General features: G+C 42.2%; 1 long non-coding RNA gene and 1 pseudogene across 3 annotated transcripts in view; both read left to right on the forward strand.

The window, feature by feature from the left end:
* LOC146445030 (uncharacterized) overlaps positions 1–23,462 on the forward strand; it is a 51,841-nt gene that overhangs the window by 16,154 nt on the left and 12,225 nt on the right. The window contains exons 5-6 of one of the 3 annotated variants that reach the window (XR_014853403.1): positions 3,062–3,156; positions 4,884–5,025. This is a non-coding gene — a long non-coding RNA (uncharacterized LOC146445030). Of the gene's footprint in view, positions 1–3,061; positions 3,157–4,883; positions 5,026–23,462 lie in introns of those variants that run through there. The other 2 variants (XR_014853406.1, XR_014853412.1) reach the window with 2 other exon arrangements.
* LOC146445031 (tuftelin-interacting protein 11 pseudogene) lies at positions 8,841–11,812 on the forward strand (annotated as a pseudogene).

Raw genomic sequence — 23,462 nt, forward strand, 5'->3', positions numbered from 1 at the left:
TTGTATCTTCATGGGAATGTCAGAGTGATATGGAGGTATCATCCCCACACTCTTAAGACAATGCATTGCTTGTGGGATCTGGATAGTATTCCTCAAGACAATTGTAAATTCTATGTTAGATGAAGAACTCCTGTATTTAAAAAAAAACCAGCTGAATGAGTGTCTAACTTATACATGGCAAAAAGTCTGTGTTCTTGCACATAAATTTATGCCACAAAGTGGTCTTCCTCCATCCAGTTGCCCATCTCAGTAATGGCTCCAATTTCTGGAAAAGGAAGGAGATGCCTCTATATATCATCTATTTAAGACTCAGTTGACCTACCACTGTCATTCCAGAGGAGCAGAGAGAAATACATGGTTCCTCTGAACTCAGTAATTCTGTAAATTTTTTTGGCATTTAGACAACAGGGTGATAGATATCCTCTAAATGTCAATGACAAGATAGATAGGTGTTCCCTCCTGAACCTACCATTTTCTTTTAAAGTGTCGCCATCTGTTTACTGTCTCTTCTTGTTTCTTGTGTTCATTGTGGACTTGAGAAATAAGACCTGCTGGTGTATATAGCACTGACAGCCCTGATCCCAGCCATGATCTCTGACTTCTCAGCACTCCCAGAACTGTACTGGTAACAGCATCAAGCTCTGTTGAAAACACATGCAAAGAGAATCCAGTCATCATTCATGTAGCTCTGTGCCTTCACTCCTTGTATCCGAGAATCATTAGCCAAAATGTTCTGTCCTGAGAATGGTATTTCTTCTTCTCTTCCTGTTTTCTTCACTGATTTTATTTATTCCAGTATCCAGTCTTTCAGTTTACATTCTGATCTAATCTCTCTGATCACTGTGGACAACAAGTGGAGAAATTCCACTCAGGCAGTGCATTTTTTTACAGTAAGTGTGGTGAGGCCCTGGAACAGGTTGCCCAGAGAGGTTGTGGATGCCCCATCTCTGCAAGTGTTCAAGGCCAAGTTGGATGGGGCTTTTAGCAACCCGGTCTAGTGGGAGATGTCTCTGCCCATGGCAGGGGGTTTGGACCAGAGGTTCTTTGAAGGTTCCTTCCAATACAAACCATTACATTATTCTATGGTTCTACCACAGAAATATGTTCATAGATCAGCTCATAAGCAGAATTATGCCTTTTATGCAAGATGAGGGCTATTACACATTTAGATAAGCCTTGTCAGGCTGTGTTCCCTCTTTCTGTTTCTACAGAATCTCTTACTGCAACTGCACTTTTCTCTTCACCTTTTTATTTATCTTTGCCTCAACTAAGACTACACCACAGTGTTTGACTTCCTCAGCTGCCTTCTTCTGGCCTTGGCCAAGCCAGCCAGTTGTGTTAACAGGAGGATTGAGCTTCAGTGATCCCCAAAATTGTGAGGTTTTTCATTTGTCCTTCTGCCCCTGGACAGAAGAGCATTGCTGTTCCAGTGGCTTACCAGTGTGCTGGAAGTGTTGGAAGTTCTTTGCTCTTTGCCTTCTGCAGTTCCTTACTTTTAATTTTTTAACCGTTTGTTGCCGTCTTTTTCCTTCTTTTTAGTCACTGTTCCATCTAATCCTTTGGCTTCTCCTTTTCTCTGCCTTCTCTCTTTTCCCATCCCTTCCTAGTTTCTGAGAGAATGCTTTGATGGTGTTTCAGAGCTGGGCTAATCCCCATCCCTAAGGCATGGGGACAAAAGGGACAGTGGACAAATCAGTGGACAATCAAGAGCAATCTCCACTTTTTGTTCCACACCTGGCCTCTCTTAACTTCACCTCATGGCCCGCACTCTTGCACTGAAAGGGACAGTGGCCTTAAGAGTTTTGCTGTTTGGTGTCACACAGAAACTGTAGGAAGGCTTTGGTCAGATTAGGCCTTGTGTGATTTAGGTTGGATAGTCAGTGTAGAACAGTTCTCTTGCTGAGAGCACAACAATATGAAGCTTTTGTGGAATGCAGGAAGGGGACAAAGACAATGCTCAAATAAAAATCAGAGGTGTGGATGACATCATGATATTTTCTTTGTCTCTGCACTCCATTCACAGCTTTATTCTTCTCCATCTCTCTCCCCACCAAGGCCATACTGTCCATCCAGTGCATTGGGGAGCTTCTGCTGACAGAGATGGAATGGTGATGATTCAGTGGAATTTCCAACTCCTTACACAACTCTGCATGTAAACATGCAGAGGTGCTTTCTCTGCATATTTAAACGCACAGCTCTTAAACCAAGTTACTGACTCTCTTCACATCCCTTATACATGCACATGTGCTCTCCTTTTCTGAGTCAGACTTTCAGACAGCATGTCCTTGCTAGCTTGTGCTTGCTGTTCATGTCACACTGGCCATCCCAGTGGATTTGGGGCTGCTGTGCATCACTAGAATAGGGCAGCCAACACGCCCTGAGGAGGGAGCCTGAGCAGCTGAGAGGCAGAGAATTTACTTTTACAGAATCATAGAGTCACTAAGGTGGAAAAGGTCAATGAGTCTACCCATTAACCCAGCACTGCCAAGCCCAACACTAAACCATGTTCACAAGTGCCACATCTACATCTTTACAACCCTTTAGATATAAAAAAAATTAATAAATTCCTAATATCCAATCTAAACCTCCCCTGGCACAAATTGAGGCAATTTCCTCTTGTCCTGTCACTTGCTACCTGGGAGAAAGGACTGACCCCCACCTTGCTACAACCTCCTTTCAGGCAGCTGCAGAGTGTGATCAGATTTCCTTTATGGTGTTTTTCACATGCAGTGCTCCATGTGAAATAGCTGTAATGTGCCAGTCTTATGCCATTTACAGACCTGTTTTAACAAAAGCCCCCCAACCTTAAACACTTAATTCTGGCTGCAATTAAATTTGATATCTACCTGCAGTCACTGTTGGAACCCTATGGCTCTTCCAGTGACTGCTGATGACCTATGAGGTGCCCAAGATGAGCAATTCCCTGGGTCATAAAACCCACACACTGCTATTGATCTTGTTAACATAGATTTTGGTGAGTGCAGATAAATATGCTGCCTTGAGATCTCCAAAATACTTTTTTTCAACGGATACTAATCCTGAGCTACCAAAAACCCCACAGGTACAGGAAAGGCAGATCACGTTCTGCAAATCATACACTGGGATCTAGCCAAGTACAAAAGAAACTAAACAAGAACTGCAGCCAGGCCTTTGAAGGTAAAACTGCATGAAACATTTGCTTCTGTTAAAAATACTCCCATGGCTTTTTTTTGTGTGTCAATCTTCCTGCAAAATCATTTGCCTCTATGGCCTTTTTTCCCCCCAACTTTGGACTCAAAATACATACTCTGGATGGCTGCCAGAATGGTGAGGCATTCTCACCTTCTCTTAGGTCACTTAAAGAGGACATGTGAGCATTACTGGTTGGATTTTGTCATGCAGCGAGGGGAATATAAGATTTTTCTGCTTCCCTAATGGTACAGCCTCTTGCAATACTTCAAACAAACTGTGTTTTCATGGCTTGTTTTCAGAAGGGGCTGCATTATGAGCTAGCCAGAAAACTAGAGCCAAGCTGGTTATCTCATACAGCTTGCAACATTGTTAAGAAGCCAGCTCCCTTGTGGCTAAGATTTTTCAAAGATACGGATGACTTGAATGCACTAACATCTCTAATATCTGAGTGGCTTCCACAAAATATCACAGAAAGTCTGTTTTTGGAAAAACCATGCTCCTCATCTGTGAAACGGAGCTTTTCTCAGTTGTTAGAGGGTAAATTGGCAGTAACAAAAATCATAGACACTTAAAAAAATCTTGGCTAAATTATTCTTTGGCCTTATAGTTATTAAGTATGTTTAAAAAGACCCTGATAACTTGTTTGTATTATTAGAATCTACTAGCATTGATCCTGAAGCCTCCTCAGACCTGTCTTATTTAGATGTGGATTTATGCAAGCAAATAAGAACCTATTTAATATGGAAATCTGGAGCACTTTGTCAGAATTATCAATGCTGACTTTAGCTTATTTTCTGAGGTAAACATGAGTAGTATCTTCCCGCTCCCATTAACTTTGTAGCTCCTCAATAAAACATTATAGACAATTAGATTCTTCTCTGTTGCCAGTTTGAACAGGAAACTTTTAGTGCTGGTGAATAGTAAGTATTTTCCATATGCAAATTTGCTAATTTGCTGCCCCTTACTTCTTGTTAAGGGAAAGGGTCATTTATTCTGCTTAAAGTTTCCTTCAGAGCTATTCAAATTAACAAGATGCTAAGTGTTTTACTGGGGAGGGTCTGTAATTTCCTCAGCTGGTACAGCTGGAAAATCGAGATTTATTTATTCTCTGCTCAGAAATTACTGGGACACAGACATACATTTGCTATGTAAAATACATTGTTAGTTTCTCAGCATGTATCATCATGCTGGGTCAAAGTTAAGAAGGTTAATGAAATATTTAAAGTGAATTTTTGCATAGTATTTTTTTTTCAGTGCTGCAATGGGTAAACCACAAAGCTAAGGGGATGCTTATGTAAGGTATTTAATCAGTTGTTTTCGTCCTATAGAATGTATAGAGGCTATTATCAAGATGTTCTTACACCACTTGAATGAGCTTAAGCTCTTTATAAATACTCTTTTAAAGGCAAATTTGAAATTTGCTTCTAAGGTTGTATTGCTACAGTAATGAGCAGCAGAGCTGATATCTCTCTGTGTTTGCTTCAATTTATACTACTTTTGAGGCCAGACTGGCTGCATTTACTTTTGGGCTTGAGATTTTTAGAGGAGATGCACCTGTGTCAGCCCTGTCGTTCCAAAACTCAGTGGAGCTCAAGGGCTCTGAGTATGTTGTGTATAACAAAGACAGTGTTTCTGATTTTCTCCCTGGTCCGAGACATCCAGACCAAGGCATCTTGTTCTGTAACGTTGACTTTGTCTCCATTTTCTTGCAGAACTCCTCGAGCAATGGAATTTCTTGAATGTCATCAAAAGAAGTCAGACCCAGATGTGGACTGCTCCTGCTTGATATGCCAGAAGTGAAACCAGCTTTTTGTAGTTTCCCATGCTGCAGTGAGAGAAGGGTTAAAAACTAAGGTATTTGAACTCTGTGAAATTATTCACAAATAAAGCAGTGGCCATATTCAAAAGAGCTCTTTGCAAATAAACAAAAAAACCCCCCAACCCCCCCCAAAAACAATCAAACAAGCAAACAAAAAAACCCGCAACCAACAAAACTAAAAAAAAATTTAAAAAAAAGCCACCACTTTGACACAGCCAGGCTTCAAAAGAACATGCCAAGATCAAATAACAGCTGTACCTGCTGAAGCTGGAACCAAAACAATCTGGCCCACTTCATTTTCTATTTCACAAACGAGTTTGATTGATAAAAATGCTCTTAAGCCTTTTTGGCTCTGAGGGAGGTACAAGATTGCTCCAAAGTGGCTTCACAGTAGCAGGCTGTACTGGTGGAGCACGGCGACAGTTTGACTTTTTGTCTAGGCAGTGCGTTTGACATGTGCTGAAGAGGACACAGAAGCACAGAATCATAGAATGGGTGGGAAGGGACCTTTGAAGATCATCTCATTCCAACCTCCCTGCCATGAGCAGGGACATCTTCCGCTAGATCAAGTTGCTCAGAGCCCCATCCAGCCTGGCCTTGAATGTTTCTAGGGATGGAGAATCTATTGCTTCTCTGTGCCAGCGTCTCACCACCCTCACAGTAAAGAATTTCTTCCTAACATCTAATGTTAACCTGCCCTACTACATTTTAAAACTATTTATTCTTGTGCTGCACTACATGCCCTTGTCAAAAGTCTCTCTCCATCTTTCTCATAAGCCCCCTTTTACTAACAGTTTGCAATAAGGACTTTTTGAAGCCTTGTCTTCTCCAGCCTGAAAAACCTCTTCTCTCAGTCTTTCCTCTCAGGAGATGTACTCCAGCCCTCTGATCGCTTTTGTGGCCCTTTTCTTGATCTGCTCCAACAGATCCACACCTTTCCTTTGCTGATGACTCCAGGGCTGGATGCAGTACTCCAGGTGTGGTCTTACCAGAGTGGAGTGTAGATATGAGGACCATCACTACAAGCCGAACACATAGCCTGAAAAAACCCTTGGGAGTCTAGATATCTGTTTTATTCCCATTCTGCATTTAGAGTCAGAAGCTGCCATCTTCAGTGAACTCATCATTAGCAGGATGAGAATGATATGGGACAAGTCTCTGACCCTGTTTCTGCTGTGGTATGGCTGAAGTAATTCTGACTGTTGGGATGTTTTGCTGTGGGTGAGCACTTTTGGGCATTTAACTGTTTATTTAGTTCCTTCAGCAGAATCACTGATGTCAACAGCAGCCAAGCATGGCCTCAGTTGGCTACGTATTAGATGAAGAAGACAAGATTGCGGTTTCGGGGGAATTTGACACACACACATCACCACTGACCTTCTCACAGGTCAGTGCAGTGGTGCAGTGTAGAAGGATAAACTGTCATGTTTTTAACAGTAAAGGAATCCAGCATCTGAGACAGAGATGGTTTCACTTGCACTTAGAGGCATCACAATCTGTTTGGGAATTTGTTTAATTGCTGTTTATCTTTTAAAAATCTGGAAATCAGCTTCCTCCTTTGTTGCAGCAGAGAATTTTTCAGCAGTTTCAGCAAAATAAGGCATGGGATCTTGAACAGATATGGTTTTTTTTCAGGATATGTGTCAGAGATTGGAATTAATGGCAACAACAGAAATAAATGAAAATTCTACCTTAAATGGTAGACAAAATGCTTTTAAAAATGGGTTAAGACCCGTTCTTTGTTTATTTTATGTAAGACTTATGCAAGTTCTCCAATCTCTTTTCCAGAATAAATGTAAACCAGACAGAGACAAACTCTTTTAAAACCTTTTGCAGTCATCATGAAGAAACAAAGAATGACATCAGCCTTAAAAATCTCTGCCTGGATTATCAGCTGAGAATCATCTTGCTAAAACCAAAATTTTGCCCACTAAATTTGAGAATTGTGGTAATTTCTAATTGCAAACAATCCAGCCATGCTAGCTAGGGCTCTCAATATTTTTAACATTATCACTGGATATGCACAACAAGTCAGTGTGTGCCTCAGCAAAACTGGATGGCAGGAATCCACCAGCTTAAAAGGAGGATTGCATTATGCACAAAAGGGAAAAACCTGTTCATTGTAAACAGTTTCATTTGTATCTCACAGCAAATTAGGTTTCTTCAAAATCTCCTCAAGGGAGTGTGGCATCATGAAGCCTTTCATCAGGGGCCCCAGACTGGGCTCTGCTTCAAACTTCTTCAGAAGAACAGAACAAACATCCTCCTTCCACAGAGCCGGATGTTTTCCAAAGGTAGAACAAGGTATCCTCTGTACCTCAAAGAGAGGAAGGATCACATAACACCAGGCATAAATGTGAAGTTACCAGTTTTCACAGGCTTCTTTATTATTATTACTTTTTTAAACCAGGAAGCTTTTCCACATCCCAGTTAGAGCTATGAAGTTCTATGGGTTTCCTCTGCCTTGGATGTACTGACATTCAAATCCCAGGCTCTCAGACACAGTCACTATGTGCTGGGCACCTTAGCACAGAAAGAGTGGCTGGTAGAACATTCCACTCTCAGAACAGCCCTATGACAAGTACAGAAATAGTGTATGTGGAAAATTATTTATCAGGAAGCATTTGATGTATTTTTAGGTTCTCCTTTAAAGCAATTTAGTGGCTGGAAAGCAAGAGAGAGGAGATCAACTTCCCAGCACACTGCCAGTAACTTCTCTGTAGACTTCAGCTTTGGAACCAGCCACACCTGAACTTTTTGGGAGTTGTCAGCAATTCAGATCAAAGTTGAAGCATCTTTCTTATGACAACAAACAGTGGTTCAGATACAAACAGTGGTTCCTGCCATTTTCTTCCCTTAACTCAATATCCTGTTGTTAGTCCCATGTCAGGCATTGGAAGAGGCTGCTCAGAAAAGTAGTGGAATATCCATCCCTGGAAGTATTTGAAAGGCATGTGGATTTGGCGCTTGGGGACAATATTTCATGGTAAACATAGTGGTAATAGGTTAATGGCTGAACTCTACAATTTTAGAGGTATTTTCCAACCAAGACAATTCCATGATTCTAATCAACAGAACAAAAGTTTGTATGAACTTTTTCCTATATTGATCGCACTCCAGAATGAAACAGGTTTGTATTCTTGTAGCAGAGTTCTCCAGAAACATGGAATAAACCATAGCAAAGGGTCTTTTTCTCTAGCAAACTGCCTAAGTTTAAATAGCTCACATTCTTCTAGACTTTTCTGTTGTTGCTTTAATGGTTTTGCATGTTTTGCCTGCATATGCAAAAATGCTTAGATATTGTTTAAAGCATTCTGGAAAATTAAATTTTTCATTCATGCCCCAGAGAGGAAAGGGCATGATCAGCTAAAGGGATTAATAAATTATTCACCTCCTAGTGATTCACTTCTAGGTTGCAGGTTGTAATGATTTCAAGACTGGCTGTCCTAGGTTACAATATAGATGTATTTAAGTATTGTATTACCACCAGCTGTGGGCCGTTAGCTGTTATCACCTGCTAATGACCCACCCCAGATAACAGACAATGGGCCATCAGGGACCCAGCACATGACTCATGGACTTATCCTATTGTGAGATGCTCCACCCAGGAGGGAGGAGCCAAGCATTCCCACCTGGATATAACCTGGCCTTAGAACTGCCTAAATTAGCCCTGTCTACTGGGTTCCCAGAGGACAAGAGCTACCACTGGACCTTCAGCTGGAGACCAGACCTTCACAGGATCACCGCTTCAACTGGACTACTTCATTTGGGCTGCAACCAGCACCCTAACTGGGTGTCAGGTTGTATCTGACTTTGTCAGGGCTTTTTCCTTGTATTATTTCACTTACTTTTAATTGTTTTTCTTATTAAATTTTAATCCTGACTTGCAATTGATGTCGATGTCACACCTGTACAGCACAGACGGAGACGATTGCATGGATATGGAGAGCTTCGAGGTTTCAGATTGGGACCTTCAGAACAAATTCAACCCGCACCAGCAGCGGCACTGCCAGACCAAAGAGGAGGTGACCTACGGCGTGTGGGCCTAGTGCGACTTGGACGAGGAGCGGCCCAGCTTCGGCAGGAAGTGCTCCAGGGATTACTTGGCCCCCATGAGCTTCGCCAGGGCTGGGTTGAGGAAGGCAGCAGTTGAGGAGCTCTCGGATGAGGACTTGGATGATGATGAGAAACCTGTGAAGCAGGAAGAGCTTCCCAAGGAGTTTGTCCCCAAGAAGTTAAAAACAGGTGGAAATTTCAAGCCCAGCCAGAAAGGCTTTGTAGGGGGCACCAAATCTTTTGTGGATTTTGGCAGCTGGGAGAGACACACTAAAGGAATTGGGCAGAAGCTCCTCCAGAAGATGGGATATGTCCCTGGAAGGGGTCTTGGGAAGAATGCTCAAGGTATTATCAATCCCATCGAGGCCAAGCAGAGGAAAGGCAAAGGTGCTGTGGGTGCTTATGGCTCTGAAAGGACCATGCAGTCCTTGCAGGACTTCCCTGTGGTGGACTCAGAAGAGGAAGCTGAGGAGGAATTTCAGAAGGAGCTCAGCCAGTGGTGGAAGGACCCGAATGGAAGCAAGAAAAAGCCCAAGTACAGCTGTAAGACAGTGGAAGAGCTGAAAGCCAAGGGCAGAATCAACAAGCAGCTTGCAGCCCCTCAGAAGGAGCTGTCCCAGGTCAAGGTGATTGACATGACAGGCCGGGAGCAGAAGGTTTATTACAACTACAGCCAGATCAGCCGCAAGCACAACATCCCACATGACAGCCCCCAGCAGCCCCTGGGCAAGGACTCCAAGCCCCAGGGCTTTGCCTTGCCCGAGCTGGAGCACAACCTGCAGCTGCTCATTGACATCACGGAGCAGGAGATCATCCAGAGTGACCGGCAGCTGCAGTATGAGAGGGACATAGTGGTCAACCTGAGCCACGAGATCCAGAAGATGGCTGAGGTGCTTTCCCATGAGAAGAAGGCCATCAGCAACCTCATCAAGGTGCTGGACATGGTGGAGGAGTGTGAGGGGCAGATGCAGCCTGGTTGTGAGAACCCTCTGACCCTGGATGAGTGTGCAAAGATCTTTGAGACCCTGCAGGACAAGTGCTATGAGGAGTACAGGATGTCAGACAAGGTGGACCTGGCAGTGGCCATAGTCTATCCTCTCATGAAGGAATACTTCAAGAGTTGGGATCCCCTCAAGGACTGTACATATGGCACAGAGATGATAGCCAAGTGGAAGAGCCTTCTGGAAAATGATCAGCTGTTATCCCACATTGGGCAGGACCTGTCAACAGATGCCTTTCACAGACTGATGTGGGAGATCTGGATGCCATATGTCAGAAACATTGTGGCACGGTGGCAGCCGAGGAACTGTGGATCCATGGTGGACTTTTTGGATAGCTGGATGAGCGTTGTTCCTGTGTGGATCCTGGATAACATTCTGGATCAGCTCATCTTCCCCAAGCTACAGAAGGAGGTGGAGAGCTGGAATCCTCTGACAGACACAGTGCCCATCCACTCGTGGATCCACCCCTGGCTGCCGCTGATGGAGGCGCGGCTGGAACCGCTGTACTCTCCCATCCGCAATAAGCTGGCCAACGCCCTGCAGAAGTGGCACCCCAGCGACTCCTCTGCCAAGCTCATCCTTCAGCCCTGGAAGGATGTGTTCATTCCTGGCTCGTGGGAGGCTTTCATGGTCAAAACCATCGTGCCTAAACTCGGAATGTGTCTGAATGAGCTCATCATCAACCCTCACCAGCAGCACATGGATGCTTTTTACTGGGTGATCGACTGGGAGGGAATAATTTCTGTGTCCAGCCTTGTTGGGCTGCTGGAGAAACACTTCTTCCCAAAGTGGCTGCAGGTGCTCTGCTCTTGGCTCAGTAACAGCCCCAACTACAAAGAGATCACCAAGTGGTACCTGGGCTGGAAGTCCATGTTCTCAGACCAGGTGTTGGCACATCCCTCCATCAAAGACAACTTCAATGAAGCTCTTGACATCATGAACCGTGCCGTGTCCTCCAGCGTGGGGGGATACATGCAGCCGGGTGCCCGAGAGAACATCACCTACCTGACGCACACGGAGCGGCGCAAGGACTTCCAGTACGAGGCCATGCAGGAGAGGCTTGAGGCTGAGAACATGGCCCAGCATGGCATCGGCGCCACCTCCGGCTCTGTGCCCATGAACTTCAAGGATCTCATCCAGACCAAGGCCGAGGAGCACAACATCGTCTTCATGCCCGTCATCAGGAAGAGGCATGAGGGCAAGCAGCTCTACACCTTCGGCAGGATCGTCATCTACATCGACAGGGGAGTGGTGTTCGTGCAAGGGGAGAAGACCTGGGTGCCAGCCTCGCTGCAGAGCCTCATTGACATGGCCAAGTGAGGCTTCTGTGCAAGGAGAGACCACTTGGGAGCTTTTTTTTTTTCTTTTCTAAAATATATATTGGTTTGAAAACAAACCAGTGAGAGACACTGGTCAGTGGCACACTGGTGAATATTTCTCACTTGCAGTCCCATTTCCCTATGTGGGAATGTCTGTCACAAACCTCAGACCACATGGTGTTTTCTACCAAAATTTTATTTTGGTGTTTTTTACTAAAAATTTGTTCACATTTCTAAGACTAATAGACTAATAGACTAAAAAATGAACAATGTGGAGATGACCTACACTTTTATGTGTGGAGGATTTGTCTCAAGGACTGAAGAAAGTAATTTTATACGTGTTTGTGGTTGATTTATTATCTTGATAATGAAAGCTTTCTCTTTTATATAGTCAGGCTGTCCATCTCGTAAATGCATGTTTGCAGAACAATGAGTCTTTTTAGAAATTGTAGAAACAAGAACTGCATAACCAGCAGCAATGGAAGCTTTAACATCTCTTCCATCACATTGTCCTAGGTTGCAATATAGATGTAGTTAAGTATTCTATTACCACCAGCTGTGGGCCGTTAGCTGCTATCACCTGCTAATGACCCACTCCGGATGACAGGCAATCGGCCATCCGTTAGCTGTTACCAGCTGCTAACGACCCACCCTGCATGACAGGCAATGGGCCATCAGGGATCCACCGTGTGACTCATGGACTTATCCCATTGTGGGATGCTCTGCCCAGGAGGGAGGAACCAGGTGTTCCCACGTGGATATAACCTGGCCTTGGAACTGCCTGAGCGAGCCCTGTCTACTGGGTTCCCAGAGGACCAGAGCTACTACTGGATCTTCAGCTGGAGACTAGACCTTCACAGGATCACCGCTTCAACTGGACTACTTCAGTTGGACTGCTACTACCACCCTAACAGGGTGTTAGGTTGTATCTGACTTTGTCAGTGCTTTTCCTTGTATTATTTCACTTATTTTTAATTTCAATCTTGACTTGTGATCTCCCACTGGTTTGTTTTCAAACCAACACACACATTTATACTTTAGTAAAGCCGTTGACACCATTTCCCTCTGCTCCATTCTCCCGGAGAAACAGGCTGCTTATGGCTTTGATGGGTGCATTGTGGGTTAAAAGCTGTTAGGGTGGCCCAGAGAACGGTGTGGAATGGAGTTACATGCAGTTGGCAGCCAGTCACCAGTGGTGTTCCCTAGAGCTCAGTGTTGGGGTCAGTCGTTTTTAACATCTGTATCAATGATCTAGACCAGCGGATCGAGGGTACCCTCAGTCAGTTTGCAGATGACACCACGTTGGGTGGGAGTGTTGATCTACTGGAGGGTAGGAAGGCTCTGCAGAGGGATCTGGACAGGCTGGAGAGATGGACCAAGGCCAGTTGTATGAGGCTCAACTTATAAAGCAAAGTACTTAGTCCTGCCCTTGGGTCACAACAACCCCAGGCAGCGCTACAGGCTTGGGGAAGAATGGCTGGAAAGCTGCCCAGCGGAAAAGGACCTGGGGGTATTTGTCAGCAGCAGCTGAACAGGAACTGAGTGTACCTGGGTGGCCAAGAAGGCCAATGGGACCCTGGCATGTATCAGGAATAGTGTGGCCAGCAGGACCAGGGCAGCGATTGTCCCTCTGTACTTGGCACTGGTGTGGCTGCACCTCGAATGAAAGGGACAGAACAGAGCAAGAAGCACTGATAAAGAACAGACTCTTGGCTCAGCCAGCTTCAGAAGATAATCACAAGCTTTCTGGAAGCCAATATAAGTGCCATGCCAGAACACAGCCTAATTTTGCTGTTAAGCTCTTTGCCAGGAAATAAACTGTTTCATTCAAGATGTTATTGCATTAAGCAGAAATGACTAAGGCTGAGATTCTGAGATCCAGTTCAATGCCGAATGTCATCTCACTTGACAAGCAGATCTTAAGTAACAAAAAAGGGACTAAAAAAGCAAGCTTTTAATTCAGTTATATTTTTAGCTAGGCCTTCCTGCTTACCTCTAGATATCTTGTTTCTTATCAGAATGAGTTAAAGCTTCATGGAGCATAAGATGGAGGAAAGCTGAGCTGCTGTGGTGCATGACTTTATATACTGAGTAGGATCAAATGAGTGACAAATCAGTGATGCTGGACAGGAAATAAGATTCCCTTCTCTTCACAAAGCAATGCCCAAGTGTGATAGTAAGCAAAATCTATTGAAAAAAATACAAAATACAAATGTATTCACAAATAATTCAATGAGTTTGTTTTGCTCTGACTCCTGCAATCGGAATTATTTGCAAATAGTTGGATGGCAACCAGATTTTTTTCACAAGAAGGCCATTTCATTGTTCTACTTAAAAAATTTCCGTCATTCAATTAGGGAGCTGAAACAATGTCTTGGACAAAAATGACATGTTCACCGCAAAGCAAACAAAAACCAAAACAAGCTCAGTGTTTTTTTTCCATTAAAATTGCTGTCTTTCTCCAACTGGTTATCCCACTTTAAATCCTAATGGAAGCAAGGCTCAGCAGTTTCTGTCTGTGTAAACTAAAAGAAAAATGCAGCTGCAGAGAGCAAAGCTGATCTGGCCCAGGTACCTTGAAGGGAAGAATGGATCCCTTTTGCAGTGAAGACAAAGCCTTAAGGCACCAACCACACAGTATGAGTAATGGATAGTAAAGTTGCACAGAAATGATTCATAAATAAGCCGTAGACTGAGAGTCATTAATTGATTTACTCACTGGATTCTGACACACACCACGTTTTAAGATTTCCTAACCAAAAAAAGGCATCCTATTTGTTGCAGATTTTAGCCAGAACTTTAGAGTGCCTAGAAAGAACAACATTGCTCTGAATTTTGGGTTTTTAAAATGGAAATTGAATTGAAAAACCTTTCTTTGTATGAAACATGAGGCCTTGACCACTTTTTTATCGTTATGACTACGGCACTTTTCACAGAAGTAGGGTGTTAACCTCTGAGACGTGGCTCTGTTCCAGCTCAGATGTTTTTCTTTCTTCCTGAATTTTCTCTGTAGTTTCAGCTGGATGACGTATTCCTCACTTCCCTTCCTTTGTGTAATCCTGGTGGCACAGAATGGGAAAGACTGCTGTGTTTCCCCCACAGAGATCGCCTAACGCTGAAATGCAGCTAGCGAGGGATATGTGCACAAGGTGAATTACATCCATACTCAAGAAAGGCTGCATATCCACAAGGCAGGCTTTGCCCCCAGTTTATTAAGCATGCTGTTATCCTTTTTGGATAACAGCACTGCAGAAATAGGGAGTGGTGTTATCCTGAGCATTGTTCATTGTCCATTCTTTACCCAGAAAACGCAGGTTATTTTTATCAAGCCTCACAAGTGCCAGAGAGGACCATGATGAGCTGATCAAAGTCAGCAATTCTGAAGCATATTAAAGGACAAAAACTCCAGAGGAACAAACAACCTGTTGCTGGCCCATCTTTATGATACATAAAAGTAACCTTAAAGAATTAAAAAGAAGTCCTTTCTGGTGTCCACTTCTGTCTTTTACATTAAACCTTTTGCTTATGCATGAGTAAGAAAATCTTTAACACATTTCTCTGCCATGATGCCTTGTCAGTAAGTGGTGTCATTTGCAAGCAAAGGTGTATTTCTCACATATTCCCACAGTACTGTTCTAAAGCTCTCTCTTTTATAGGCAGGAATCTGAGACAGGTCTTTCCTAAGAGTCTCTTAAAGGTCTGGGCTGGCATTTTTCCACTGCACCACAATCTCCTTCCTAGCACGGCTACAAATCTGGGCCTGGAATGAGCTTGGTTGTTATTTTGGCAGCCCCCAACTAAATATAGGATGAAGAAGAACTCTGGATGATTTTCTGACCCTAAAGTGCCATTCAATAAAACCAGGAAAAAGTCCATCTTGATATTACTAATATTTCATAGGAAATCCACCTCATCCCAAAATCTTATTTTTATAACCTTTAAAGATTTCTTTGCATAGTATAAGGAGAGACACATTTGTAATTCCTTGAGCATAACTTGTAAATCTGTTTCAAAGATGCAGCAGGGCAATACCTTGGGATCTATGTGCTTCAAACTTGTGGACAAGCCAGATAGGACATTTGCAGCTGAGGCCCACCTCTGCTCTAAAGAAAGCCCATTTCACCAGTGAAATTTTATTTTTAAAAGCAGTTCTCCTGGCAAGCTTCTCTGCCCTCAGCCGATTACGTAAAGTAAACTATTGACATATGCAGACCAGTTGAGGCCATTTTCTCCATTAAATTCAAACCTTGTTTTAAAAGTGCAGTTTTAACATGTTGTTCTTTCTGAAATATTCCACAATATGTGCTTTCACATTTGGTTATATAATATTACATTCTTTTACAATAATAAAGCCGAGTGTATTTTGGAATTGTTCACAGACTGAAGTAGTTTAGCAAATGGGACACATCCAGATGTGAAAAAGTTCTGTGGCTTGGCTAGACATGTTACTAAACCTTTTCTCAGACATCCAAATGATGCTCAGGATGAATTTAGATTTCCTCTCTGAAGGCAACCTAGCACTTTCCTAGTGTGCACAGGGAGAACCATCCTATTTCTGATGCTGGGCTACTGCAGTTGAACACAAAATATATTTTACTTAATGTTAATTCAGTAGTATGTTAAAACTGCTCATGGGCTTCATTTAGGTACTTATATAGCCTGCTAATGGCCTTGATACAGGAGAATACACAAATAATAATGCTGTATTGAATCCAAAGTCTTCAAATAATAATGCTGTATTAAATCTAATGTCTTCAAGCTTCACACTAGGGGCAGCAATGACTGGTAGTGAAGTGGCAAGAAAACCCTGTTTGGCAGGATTTCATGTATAGGCAGATTGCTATGATTTTTCCAAATACATAGGTAGGTATTTAAATAGAAGCAACAAGGGGATCTGCTATTCTAACAGAATAAATACATCAATTTGTAAGTGTGGGGGGTTTTCTGTTTCAAGAAGCTGATGAAGGGATGTGACATAAGCAGGGCTACTGTTATACAGCACCCTCTCGGGTGGAGATGGGCAGCCCATGTGCTGCAATTAAACATTTCTTTTGTCTGACGGCATTTTTGTGACTCCGTGGAACTGAAGGCGATTCAGGCCAAAGCTGTGGTCTGCATCCCCAAACAGACATTTGAGAGATGCTAAATAGCTCTGCCAAGGGTGTGACATCACTGACATGAGTCTTGGCACAGGAGATCCCTTGCCCACATACCATCCATTGTCTCTGTCTGCATTATCATGTGTTGCCATCCCCACTGCAGCTACATGATCTGCACATTCGACTGCTGTAGCACACTGCTTCACCCTGGCCCCACACTGTCATCAGCACAAATTTAGCCTTATGACCTTACAGGATAGATCCTGCAGGACTCACATATAGGAGTCCTGTATTGTTTCTGCGCAAGGGAAAATACTATGGACCTCAGGGATTTCATTATAACCCCTGTGTGCCACTCCTTGCTCTGGTCCTTCACTGTATAGTCTACTTGACACTTGTTTTATCTATGGCCTGGGGATGAGAGAGTCTAAAAGCACTCCACTAGGATCAAATAGGATCAAATGGATTGGCTTTTTCCAATCTCAGATTCTGGTCTGAATCAGTCAGGACCTGTCCCATTAACTGAACAGCGTTTCTGTTAGTATGGGACAATGGGTCTATGTCAACAGTGTGCTGGTTTGGCTTTACATCACATTGAAATCAAAGCAGTCATCATGTCATCAGCCTGCAGAAACACAGTGGTGAGTTCATCCACAATAGTTATTTAAAATCTTTTTTTTTTTTTGAGCTGACTTTGATGGAAAACTCTGGGCTGACTGCCTTTGAGTTTGCTATTTTATGTTGTTTGTTGTTCTGCTTCCTGGTTATTATTGATATCCCATCATTATCCAAATACTTTCTAACCACAGGAATTACTGCAGCTACAAACTGTTTTTTTTTTGTTTGTTTCTTCCCTTTGCTTGTAACTTATGAATATTTATTTGTAGAGGCCAAATGTCACGTCACAAAGTGTTTTCTATCCTTTCCCTGCATATAGGCACAATACAGTTATTTACCATGAGACCACAGACTTTAGATTCATTGCCTTGCAGCATTTATTGTTTTATTTATCCACAGAATTCTTATTTATCCATTCAAAGGATCATCTTGGCACAATTCAGTTTGTTGCAGTGGTGAGATTCTAATTCATATGGAGGACTTTGGTTTTCTTTATCAAAGATATTTTCCAAACATGCTTATCATCAAATACCTTTCATTTGCAGCTGCAAGATATTTGGGTAGGAAATAAGAGAGAACTTAAAATTGCATGCCAGATCTGCTTTATTTGCAGATGTGTCATGTACAAAGAATGCCCACCTGCTTTTTGCCAGCAGTAAAAAGATGTACAGTAATGTCTACACTTGGCTTTGCAATGCTGAAAGCTTTCTTTTCATGGAAAAAAATCTGGACATTTCATGGACTTATATGGTATTTTGTAGCCTAGTACATTAGAGCCAAAGGAAATGTACATGTCCAAGAGAGTTTGCTGGATACACAGACAGTATTCTTGGAAATAGACTGAGCTGTAATCATTAGGGAAATCACTCTGTTGCTTTCTGTATGCTAGCACAGCCAATGTGTTATGTAGTTTGAACCTCCACACTCCTCCTCCTCTGGAGCAGGAAGCTTTCCATTCTTTGTGAAAGCAACAATTCCATACATGATAGATTCATGAGTAGCACACAAAAACATACAGATTTTTGTTCTCTTTGCATTTGAGGGAAGCCTCACACTCACATGTATAATAATCTACCAGCTCTGTTTGGAGACTTGTAGTCCTACTCCAGATCTGCCTTGATTGTTGAGAGTCACCTCACCTAACATTAGGCATCTGTTATGTAGACCATAGATGTCTACAGTTAAACTTAGAATTTTTTGTAATCAGTGGGCAGAAAAAGGCTCCTGCAGGGACCAAGATTAGGGACCTTTTTATTCAAAACTGCTCTGTGTTAGATATTTAATCTAGATGAAATGGATTTTATCCTAAAATCCATTTAGTAGATCTTCAGTGTCCATAAAGTTACCCATACTTGGGTGACTGGCTCAGATGTATACATATATGTTGAAGTGACGTCTGAGTCCTGTCCTTTCTGTCCAAAGTAAAAACTCATATTGATTTGACATCTTCAGTGGATGTGTAATGGGTTTATTGTGTAATGGGTAACTGAAGATGTTTCAGCCTTCACTATCAAAACCTGATTTTCACTCTTCTCGGCACTGTGGACTGTATGTGATCTTGCTTGTGAGTCGGATCTATATGTTGGGTATCAGTTTTGACTTCTTTGACCTCTTTTGAATTAATTTAAGTACAGACTATCTCAATTGTTTAGCTTCCTCTAAGATAAAGCCCTTCCTATGCATCTTAGTGGCAAAAATTCTGTGCAAGCTTTAGGTCTTTTGCATGAGCAAGATGCAGAAATTTTCTAAAATTAAACTACTTAAGAGTAGGAAAATTTACTCAGAATATGGATAACTCTTAGCTGTGCAGTTGTTATGTACAATCCACACTCTACATGCATAGCCACATCTGTTTTGTTTTACTGACTTCCCCTTCTGTGCGCATCAAACCTCAGCTCTATCTCTTCACCTTCACTGAGGTTAACAGCTTTTCTGTCCTATCTCTTCCTATCCTCCATATTTGAAAGACTGGTTTCTGCTTCTGCCTCATAGTTGCCATGCTTCATTTTTTCTTTTTAATGTATTCCCATTAATGGTCTATCAGACCCATTCGTTGTTCTAATTCAGATTCCTTCTTGCAGCTCTTCTTGGCCCTGAGGCCTAGAAAATACTTGGCAACACATGCTGTCTGGCTGGCTAATGCAGTTGCATCGTTTCCTTGCTCTCCATATAGGTCTATTGTATTTTGTCTTGGATTTAGATTCTAAAGCTATTTGTCCATGTGCATACTGCTCTGACCTCAACTTCTACTGAGCCACCCTAATATAGGAAGTAAATAATAACAATCAGATAGACAAATTTTGAAAAATACAGAGTAAATAACAGTTCACAAAGGCTTTCTGGTGGAGATTTCCACTGTCCTCTTTCATAAACAATAACACTGCGCTTTCTTTGTTAGAAATTCTTCATTCTTCTGGTTTTGATTCTTTCATGCTTCTAAGTTGAAAAGCATCAGAACATTCTGAAGCCAACACTTTGTTGCAAGCATGCACTCCTTTGGTAAAATTCTTGTACTTTGTGTTTGTAAAATACCATGTTTTAGAATAAAAAGATCACCACCATTTTTCTCAAGTAAGGCAGAAAACTTCCAGGCTTTAGCAGGTTTCTACCATCTGCTGCTCAGACAGAAAGGGTGGTACTTCAAGTGGACATTGGTGAGACAAGACTTACTGGTAGTCTTTTGTTGGGTCAGCTGGTAGAGTTTGAAAAATTTTATAGTTTTCCAAAATGTAAGCCCTTTGTGTGTCCCAAAACTCAATGTATATAAAATGTCTAACATACCTCATGGCACAGAAAAAGAAAGAGGTAAAACACAGTAGGAAAGGTGTAATATACAGCCAAGACCTGAGATACCACCTCATTTGGTCTAGAAAGAGCACAATCAATGCTGCACCAATAATGTAGGGATTTTTTTTTTTTAAACAAAGGATACCATGCTATGTAACTAGATGCAGTGTTTGAAAATAGATGTTTAAACATTTCATAAGGAATTACTTCAGAACAGAAAGAAAACCTCCACTGGTTCTGTGGAGTAGCTCTGACAAGAGCTATCCCAGACTGGAATCCACAGAGAGCAGTTACAGTTGTGATTACAGTCTTGGGAGATAAATATCCTTCCTTGAAAATGTTCTAGACCTCCTATCCTTCCCTCAAACAGCCCTCACCTTTGAAACCAGGGTGTCATTTACAGAGATACAGTTTCTTCAGGTCTTCTACCTTGTGTGGTGTCTCATTTCTGTGTTTTCTCCAATGAAATCTTGGTCAGGTGATAAAGGTGGAAGAATTAAACTACTGCATATCAGTGATTAATAATAATGCAAATATCTCTGAGACACAAGAACTAGGAATTCATTTAACTTGTTTTCCCAAAATGTAGGAAAGCTAGTCACTGTTAGGAGGAAAAAACAGTTATTTGCCCAGAAATGGACATAGATGGCTAATGGGTGTTTCATTGGGAATAGAAGTCTGTCCAAAGCTCCGTCTCAGTTGAATCAGTCAGCATTCCTTCTGAAATCTGCCAAACTTTCTGAGGCACCTCAACAGCTTTGCCTTATCTTGTGTGTTCTGCTCCTCTGGATAACTGTTTTCTGCTCTGTGCTAAACATGCCTTGTGTGTTGGGAAATGCTGTTGATCTGGCATGGTGCCTGAAAGGTTTTGCAGATGGGCAGGAATGTTTTGTTCTGATAAAGAAAGGGCTGCAGATGCAAGAATACAAATTCTCAAGAAAAAAGAAGAATAATATCTAGTGGAATGGAAATAATCCTCCTTTTCTCACAGACAAGGGAAGTGTTTAATAGTGCTCCACACCAGCTCTACTCGTTATTTTGTCTGTAAGGAGGACCTGATCTTCAGTTTGGTGATTTATCATCCACATGAGTAACTTTTACAAGAGGCAGTGAATTTATCTGATGTTAAGACATTTGATTGCAGTGATTGCTTCTGCTTCAAATCTGTTGATCCTGACACTTTTGCAACAGCTGTACGTGACTTTCTCTATTACAGCTCCAGGACTGTCACTTTCCTTTTCTCCACCAACATCTTGATTTGATGCAGTCTCTGTGCAACACTGTGAAATTTGTCACCTTTATGTAACACAGTGGTGTTCCAAAAAGCAAATATTTTTCAATTTATACTTGAAACTTTCAGGCTTTATTTAATAGGATTCACTCAACAGGGGCCTATTCACATCAGGTATGAAAGTGGCCTGAGAGATACTAAAGACTGTAATACTGAGCCCTCAGTTAACCTTTTATTTTTTTCTTTTACAATTGTAAGATTAGTCTTGGATTGCATCGCATCCCTTTACTACACCCATAGCAAGGAACAAGGAACTAAAATCAGGAAATCGTAAAGTCAAGTCTAAAACAGAGTGGACAAATGGTGCTGCCTCCTCCATGTGGACCCCAAGGGGATTAGCTGAGACACAGTCACCTCTATGTAGTCACCGCTATGGATATGGGGCACTGGGGGCAATGAAGCCCATCAAACTTGCCTGAAAATACCTGAAAGCAGTCAAGTAACTGTGCTCCAGCACAGAGTATGTATGATGACAGTTGCTGTAGGACAATTGCCTCTTTATACTGCCAGTGAATAGTTTGTTGCTACAGCTCAAGCAGTCTGAGCAGTCAAGCAGATAGGTTAATCCCTGAAAACCTAAGGAATATGGGTACTAGTTGTTCAAGCAGAGCACATATGTTCAGATTCCATCTTTATTTACATCATCACATGCCATTTTGTCCCACAGAACAGGGTACAGGATGATTTCACAGGGGGAATAAATTAGGGCAACCTTCCATTGGGCATCTGTTTAGCTTTTCAACCTACATACATGATGCTCTGCATAGGACATATAGGGAATGTAATGGTAAGTTGCCTGTGAGTCCTGTTCATGGTGTAATAAAGGCTGAGAAGACAGTACACAGAAAGAAGGTTATTTTTTAGCATCGGTTTCCTTCTGAAAATGTGCTGGCGAATGGCAGAGAATGGGAGAAAAAATGAGGTTATCAGCAAAGATTAAGGAAGGAAGTTACAAGAATGTAGAATAAATGGTAGCATGACTCAAAAACTGAGTAGACTCACTGTAGAAGAATTTAACATTCAATGAGACACCAATAGATCTATATAGCACTCTTGGGAATGCTCATCCAGTATTTTAGTGTTGAGAGGACAGCAGAATTAAAGTTTATTTTATCTGGAAACTTTAATACTGATCTCTGAAAAGGAACATCAACAGTATGTGCTTCATTTAACCCTTCATTGCTTTCTTAGGTGTAAAACAGGCACTGTCAGCCCAGTGGTTGCTCTAGTAGAAGATCCTGGCTGGATTTAGATCAGGCTCTTCTAGATCACACTCTTCTCCTGAATGTCTGTATCGTGCAGATGAGCACAGTGTAGAACACCCTTTGGGAAGTGCTGATTCATACAGGCAAATCCACATAGCAGAGATGTTCCTCATCTTATCCACTGTAATCTTTCTGGAGCAAATGCCCTGCATGCAAAAAGCAGAAGCAGAAAAATGTTCTTTGCCAGAGCCAGCTGGTGGTGGAAGAAGTGGCTACCACTGTCTGTGCCATTATGTCTCCCCATCAAAGTGGCTATTCTTTCTTCTCTTTTAAAATAACAACTCCATGGGTTTCTCCTGGTGAAGCAGTCGGAAAGCTTTCTGATTCACTTGCATGAAAAATGGACAACTTGGCTTAAAAAGTTTAAATAATTCATTTTCACAATCTAGGTCACTTTGCCAGGGAGATGGGTTGGGAAGTGCTTAAATAAACAACTCATCTGACAGATATGAGTGCGCAGGAATACATGGAAGAGAAGCAACAAAGAAAATTTGGGAGTGATAACTTCTTCCCATGTCACAGCTGAATCTAGAGGAAGGTATCAGCTCACAGATTGAAACTGTGCTCCCCAGAAAGGGCTGATGTACACAGCTAGTAGTGAAACTGTGCTTCAGTGTCTGGGACGCTGGTCAAGCTACAATTCAAAATGGAATGACACGCTAGAAAGATGATACCAATATGATAAACCCTTGGACATATTTTGAATAGGAAATTTATGTCTAACGCTTACATTATAGTACTCTAAATCCATCAACAAGATGAATCAGGAAGTATCAGGAGACAGAAAGCTGGACTTGAATGAACCTTTGAATAAGGAATAGTTAAGCTATCCAAGAGAAGTAAAATACCATCAGAGGCCAGAGATGAGAGAAATAAGTAATTACTCCACCCATGTTCATCACAGCTAAGAGTTAACACATAATAGCCAAAAGTTTGGAGTAGAAGCTGCAACTCAGCATGGCCTTGCCACGCTGCCAAATGGCAGGCGACATCGTGGTCCTGGCAGCTTGGTGTCCTCCTACAGCACTTTTCCTGT

The sequence above is a fragment of the Lichenostomus cassidix genome, chromosome 1, assembly GCF_008360975.1.
Source record: "Lichenostomus cassidix isolate B80296 chromosome 1, HeHo_3.0, whole genome shotgun sequence".
In the NCBI taxonomy this organism is placed as follows: domain Eukaryota; kingdom Metazoa; phylum Chordata; class Aves; order Passeriformes; family Meliphagidae; genus Lichenostomus; species Lichenostomus cassidix.